The 6,885-nt window shown below is 45.0% G+C and overlaps 1 pseudogene; it reads right to left on the reverse strand.

Moving 5' to 3' along the window:
* LOC142940986 (serine/threonine-protein kinase BRSK2-like) overlaps window positions 1-4,533 on the reverse strand; it is an 11,921-nt pseudogene extending 7,388 nt beyond the window's left edge.
* Window positions 4,534-6,885: the final 2,352 nt, after the last annotated feature.

The following is a 6,885-nucleotide window of genomic DNA, read 5'->3' on the forward strand; positions in this document are numbered from 1 at the left end:
GTGGTGTTTACCTGACAGCTAGTGACCGTGTGGTGTTTACCTGACAGTCAGTGACCGTGTGGTGTTTACTTGACAGTCAGTGACCGTGTGGTGTTTACCTGACAGTCAGTGACCGTGTGGTGTTTACCTGACAGTCAGTGACCGTGTGGTGTTTACCTGACAGCTAGTGACCGTGTGGTGTTTACCTGACAGCTAGTGACCGTGTGGTGTTTACCTGACAGTCAGTGACCGTGTGGTGTTTACCTGACAGCTAGTGACCGTGTGGTGTTTACCTGACAGCTAGTGACCGTGTGGTGTTTACCTGACAGTCAGTGACCGTGTGGTGTTTACCTGACAGTCAGTGACCGTGTGGTGTTTACCTGACAGTCAGTGACCGTGTGGTGTTTACCTGACAGTCAGTGACCGTGTGGTGTTTACCTGACAGCTAGTGACCGTGTGGTGTTTACCTGACAGTCAGTGACCGTGTGGTGTTTACCTGACAGCTAGTGACCGTGTGGTGTTTACCTGACAGTCAGTGACCGTGTGGTGTTTACCTGACAGCTAGTGACCGTGTGGTGTTTACCTGACAGTCAGTGACCGTGTGGTGTTTACCTGACAGTCAGTGACCGTGTGGTGTTTACCTGACAGTCAGTGACCGTGTGGTGTTTACCTGACAGTCAGTGACCGTGTGGTGTTTACCTGACAGTCAGTGACCGTGTGGTGTTTACCTGACAGCTAGTGACCGTGTGGTGTTTACCTGACAGCTAGTGACCGTGTGGTGTTTACCTGACAGCCAGTGACCGTGTGGTGTTTACCTGACAGCTAGTGACCGTGTGGTGTTTACCTGACAGCTAGTGACCGTGTGGTGTTTACCTGACAGCCAGTGACCGTGTGGTGTTTACCTGACAGCCAGTGACCGTGTGGTGTTTACCTGACAGCTAGTGACCGTGTGGTGTTTACCTGACAGTCAGTGACCGTGTGGTGTTTACCTGACAGTCAGTGACCGTGTGGTGTTTACCTGACAGCTAGTGACCGTGTGGTGTTTACCTGACAGCTAGTGACCGTGTGGTGTTTACCTGACAGCTAGTGACCGTGTGGTGTTTACCTGACAGTCAGTGACCGTGTGGTGTTTACCTGACAGTCAGTGACCGTGTGGTGTTTACCTGACAGTCAGTGACCGTGTGGTGTTTACCTGACAGCTAGTGACCGTGTGGTGTTTACCTGACAGTCAGTGACCGTGTGGTGTTTACCTGACAGCTAGTGACCGTGTGGTGTTTACCTGACAGCTAGTGACCGTGTGGTGTTTACCTGACAGCTAGTGACCGTGTGGTGTTTACCTGACAGCTAGTGACCGTGTGGTGTTTACCTGACAGCTAGTGACCGTGTGGTGTTTACCTGACAGCTAGTGACCGTGTGGTGTTTACCTGACAGCTAGTGACCGTGTGGTGGTTACCTGACAGTCAGTGACCGTGTGGTGTTTACCTGACAGCTAGTGACCGTGTGGTGGTTACCTGACAGCCAGTGACCGTGTGGTGGTTACCTGACAGCAGGGTGAAGGTGACGGAGTAGATGCCGTTGTCCTTGGTGGCGCTGGTGCTCTCCGTGTAGGTGATGTCCACCTGGAACTTAACCGGCTTCTGGAAAACCGTGGGACCGGCTGTGGACTTGTACTCCGCCCGGAAGCTGGTCTGAGAGATGACGCTGTGGCTCAGACTGGGGATCTGAGGGGGAGGAGAGAGGGGGGGGCAAACATCTTGTGCATGAGACGTGAGGGGAGAGACGGCAGCAGAACGTTGCATTCAAACACGTCACAGCGTTTCTGCAGAGTCAGCGTCGGAGACGAGAACAGACGGCCGTCAAGAAGACGCTGCACAGAGACGTGAAGTCAGACATGTTCACAGGAGAGTGTGGAGAAGTTATTCTGAGTTTGTTTGTATGATTATATAACTGAAAGAAAGAATAAAGTCGTCTTTAAAGGAACATTTCTGTGTGTTTGATTGACAGCTGAGACATAACGACAACAAACTGTTTCTGTTAGAATAAGTATCGTTGTTCAGTTTAACTAAATAATCATTCATAAATGGTCAATTGAGAGTAATTTAAACATTAGTCAAGTTATTTTACTGTTTTTAATGATTATGAATGTTTTCTAGTTATTTGCTATAATTGGTAAATTATATATAATATTTGTGTGTTATTATAATCATCATTAGCATCTTTTTAAAAAACATCCACATAATGTTTACAAACCGATCAATAACTATTAATAAAGTGTAACAAAGATTTTTAGATGTTTTACAAACGATTTCTTGAAGGTTTACAAATCATTAACTAAAAATTATTAAATAATACTTAATATAGTAAAATGTGTGCAGCAATAAACTGTTAATAATAATAATAAACTGTGAATTGTTTTCGCCTCTTCAGCTATTAAATAAGATATAATTTATACATTATATATATATATTACATGATATATAATTATTCCATATTACAACAAATAGTGATACAATTAGATAAATAACATAACATAGCTTATTGTTAAACATTTCATTGTTTGTTAACAGTAAAATAACTATTAACTAAAGTTTAATTAAAGCTGAATTTGACATTTATTAATGATGGTTATTAAAAAGAGGCGCATGTTGTTGTTTGTTGATGAAACATGTTTATAAGACGAACAATAGTTCTTCACTGAGCTTTAAATATGAATATTTTAACCAGCAGAATAATTGTATTTATTATCTGGGGACAATTTTTTCATCCAGAACACAATGTTTAAATGTTTAAAAATAAAATGTAATACTTAAATAAAACTTTTGACATATAAACAATGAAAGCAGCTGGTCTTCCTCATTAAAAACATTTACATAATGATGAGTGTTCAACATGAAACATGTTCTTTAGTGGCAGTAATCTTGTATAATATCGATATAGAAGTATGACGTTCATGCTCTCTGTTTGAGGGAAAGCAGTCTGGCCTCGGCTCTCTAAACTGGATTCATAAACTCATTTATGTTTAGCCGAGAGAAGAAGAGGATCGATGATGGAGGTCTGGACTCACGGAGAGGAAGGCGTGGACGATGTCGGCCTTTATAGAGTTGAGAGGTTTGTCTCTGATCACGATGAAGATCTGCTCCTCCTTCTCCATGTTGATGAAGTTACCGAACCACGACTTCTTAGCCAGTCTGTGGGGGGGGGGGGGGGGGGCACAACACATCAGCTGGGTGGGCCACAACATTTAGACTACAACACAGTTTTAAAGGCAGACTTGTTACTCACTCTGGAGAAGAGTCTGGAGTTAGACTGGACATGTCCTCCTGGGTGGGAACTGTGGAAGTAAGAGGTCACAGATCACAGAGTTGACTTCCTCCCGTCTTCACATGTAGCGCTCCTGCTTCTACTTCACATGAATACAGTAAATGAATCGAGAGGATCTGGTCTCATCACAGCTCCGTTCAGTTGGTCTGGAGGGATTAAAGCTGAATAAATGTTCCACTTCCTGTGATGAGACAGTTATCTGGTGTTTGACTCGGCCCGAGGCAGCAGGTGACGGAGGATTCCCCTGAGCTACGAGCAGTCTGATGCATAAACACACAGATAAGAAAGAGATAATATCTTAAAGACTTTTAATCTGAAAATCTACTCCACCTTGCATTTTCCTGCGGTGGAAGCGCGGCGAGCCCAGGAAGCTGTTCTTGATGGAGTTGAGGCGCGTCCTCCAGGGCATGCCGCCGATGGACGGGCTGGGCGGCGGCGTCGGGCTGGGCGTGCCCGCCGGGCTGTCCTTGGGCGTGTGCACTGGGGTGCCTTTGGGGGTGGGGAGAGGGCTTCCTCTGGGGGAGGGGTGGGGGGGTCACCTGCGTGATGGGGACAGATTTGCCGTTGTGGTCAAGGTGGAGGTGGTGGTGGTGGTGGTGGTGGTGGTGGCGGCGGAGGGGCGACATAGGGGGCACGGGGGAGAGGGGGATGGACAGCTTGGGGGGGACGGTGAGGGGAGGGTGGCGTCTCACCCGGGGACTGTTGGGGGTGCAGGGCGTGGAGGGCTCAGATTTGGGGGCGGTGGGGCTCTGGGCTGTGTTGGGGAGCGGGTTGGACCGGGTGGTCTGCAGGGGCTTCTCGGACACTTTAGGCTTGGCGGGGAGGGTCTGCGTGCGGGGGTGCATGAGGGGGGACCCCATCTTTGGCTGGTAGGAGTTGGGCGTGCGCGGCCCCACCCCGTTGAGGCGGACCTCGGGGGAGCGGGTGGGGCTGCAGTTGGGGGACTGACACAGGTCGGGGGACTGGGGGGGGATGAAGAACCGCCGGGTGGGCTGCGATTGGCCATGCACCGTGACACATGACGGCAGAGTCAGCCAATGAGAGAAGCCGAGAGGAACACCACATATTCCCATTTTAAAAATTCAAAACAAAAAAACACAGCAGGGAAATTGTACAAAAAAAAGAAAAAGCAGCGTGTCGGATGGGTTGAGAGGTGGAGCAGGCAGGAAGTGGTGAGAGTGCAAGAAAGAAAGAAAAAAACAGAACATGCGATTAGCATATAGTGATTAGCCAATCAGGAGGCAGCAGTGGAGCATTCATGAGGCACTAACAGGATGCACCGCGATCAGACGCCTCCTCTCTGAGGACATCGATACGGACTCATTCTGCTTCTATGTAATGTTTTTATTACACATTAAAGAAATGAAACAAGTGATTTTACTTATTTTACTATAAATCTGATATGAAGCACATCTGTCTGTCTGAGAGACACTATTTGTCTTAAGTGATCTGCTTCAATACAAAACGTTTTTTAATGATTTCTTCACCATTTTATAGTTATTTTATTATAACAATTAAAAAAAGATGTTGCGGCTTTTTCATGAACTAGTGATGACTGATGATAAACATATTCTCTACATATATATTTTATAAACATATATATATATCAGATATATATATATTACAATATAAATATGTTTATACATAATAAACATATATTTATTTATTATATATTTAATGTTTCTGTGAGTAATAAAGTGAACTATCTCTAGTTGTTTAAGTCATAATGAGTGTACTGTATTGAGATTTCATTGCTTAAGAATTGAACTTTTAATTTGAAACAGGAAGATTTAAAGTTAATAAAGTTTATTTAATTCAAATGAAATTGTTTCCCTGGAGTTTGAGGAGCAGATGTTTTTCTCTCCGCTGGCTGACGGACCGTATCCACGCCACCGTCCGATACGTCGGTGCATCCCTGATTACCAGCAAGTGAACCAGCTCCAGAAAAGCTAACGTAGCTTAGCTTCAACCCTCCGCCTGGGAGAGCGGGCCAGAGCTTCATGCACAGTGCTGATGCACGATGCTGTGGAATGAATGAGCGCTGATAGAACACGGGTCAGAACAATGTGACACAAACTGCAGCACTCAGTCTGCTCCCAGCAGAGGGGGGGGGGGGGGAGTCAAAGCTCTCATGTCGGTTCAGGGAAGATGTGTGTGTGTGTGTGTGTGTGTGTGTGTGTGTGTGTGTGTGTGTGTGTGTGTGTGTGTGTGTGTGTGTGTTTCAGAGACTCCACTTTTCTTCATAACGAAGGGCCTCATGCAACAACCACTCGTACAAACAGCTGCAATCCGCTCCAGTAGTTAAAGAGACAGTAGAGATGTTTAGTAGAGTGTGTGTGTGTGTGTGTGTCTGTGTGTGTGTGTGTGTGTGTGTGTGTGTGTATGTGGCTCTTCTCCAGAGTCACAGTTCTACTGAGCAAAGTAATGTTCTGCTGTGGACGTATTCTAGACTCATAACAGAATCTATATCACTTTAAGTGAACGCTTCATTCAGAATGTCTTCAGCTCTTCATCTTCCTGAGGAGCTGAAGCTGTTGTCTCTGATCTCTACAAACACAGCAGACTCACAGAGCACTGCTTCTACCTCTCAGGACACAGGAGCTGGTCTCCTGCTGCCTCCATCTCTTACTGTGTTTGTGACATTGTTTGACTTTTGGTGAATTTGAAAACACCGATCTATGGAGGAGAACCTCAACACCTAAAAACATCGTCACTATATCTTTGAAATCCAATATTGGTTTTCAAGATGTTAAAAAAAATGACCAACAAAAATGAAACCAAAACAATCAATGAAACAGAACTTCTTTCTGTCCCGTTGAGGTTGTGGAGCTCTGTCGGTGTATTTTCTTTACTTTAGATTTTTCTGTCATATTTCCTGCTTTCCTTTTATTTCCTTGTTACCTCGATGCTGTAAATACTTTTGCATGAACTCACTCATGCATGAAGTTAGAAGTAACATTTATTTTGTAAATAATTGTGCTAAAGATCTAATGAACATTGTCACGAACACGAGGTTTAGCTGACTAAAGGTTTAGAGAAGTTTAGGAACATGTGCGTGAGGCCCGATGACTTCCACTCATCACTCACAGAAACACAGACGCTGCTGGTTGATCTGCAGACTTCTCTCTGAGCGATGGATCTGTTCGGTTTGGACCATAAATCTGGAGTTTGGATCTAAAGCTCTGAGACTTAAAGCCGCTCACATCGAGGTCAAAAGATTCTTCATACAGGAAACTAAAAGATAATTAGACGTTGTTGTTTTGTCACTAGAGAGCTCATCCTTTCACAGACGTGACACACTTAATGATTAATGGCGCTGGTGGGAGGACACTGTGTAAACTGGACCTGTGTTCTACTCTCATCATGTTTTATTAGACCCGTCTGTCTGCGACACCGTGATTAAAACTGTATTTTAAAAGCTGTTGGGTTCAGTTGTTCTCTCTGCTCCCGTCAATAATAAATACACAACACGATTAAAGAGGCGCATGAAGGAAGCCGTCAGAACACAAGCTAAAGATCATAACCTTCATGGAGGACTCATTGATTTATTACACGGAATAGGTTTCAGAGGTTTAACATCAAGGG

The sequence above is a fragment of the Anarhichas minor genome, unplaced genomic scaffold (genome assembly GCF_050575085.1).
Source record: "Anarhichas minor isolate MPS153535 unplaced genomic scaffold, ASM5057508v1 ptg000123l, whole genome shotgun sequence".
Lineage (NCBI taxonomy): Eukaryota > Metazoa > Chordata > Actinopteri > Perciformes > Anarhichadidae > Anarhichas > Anarhichas minor.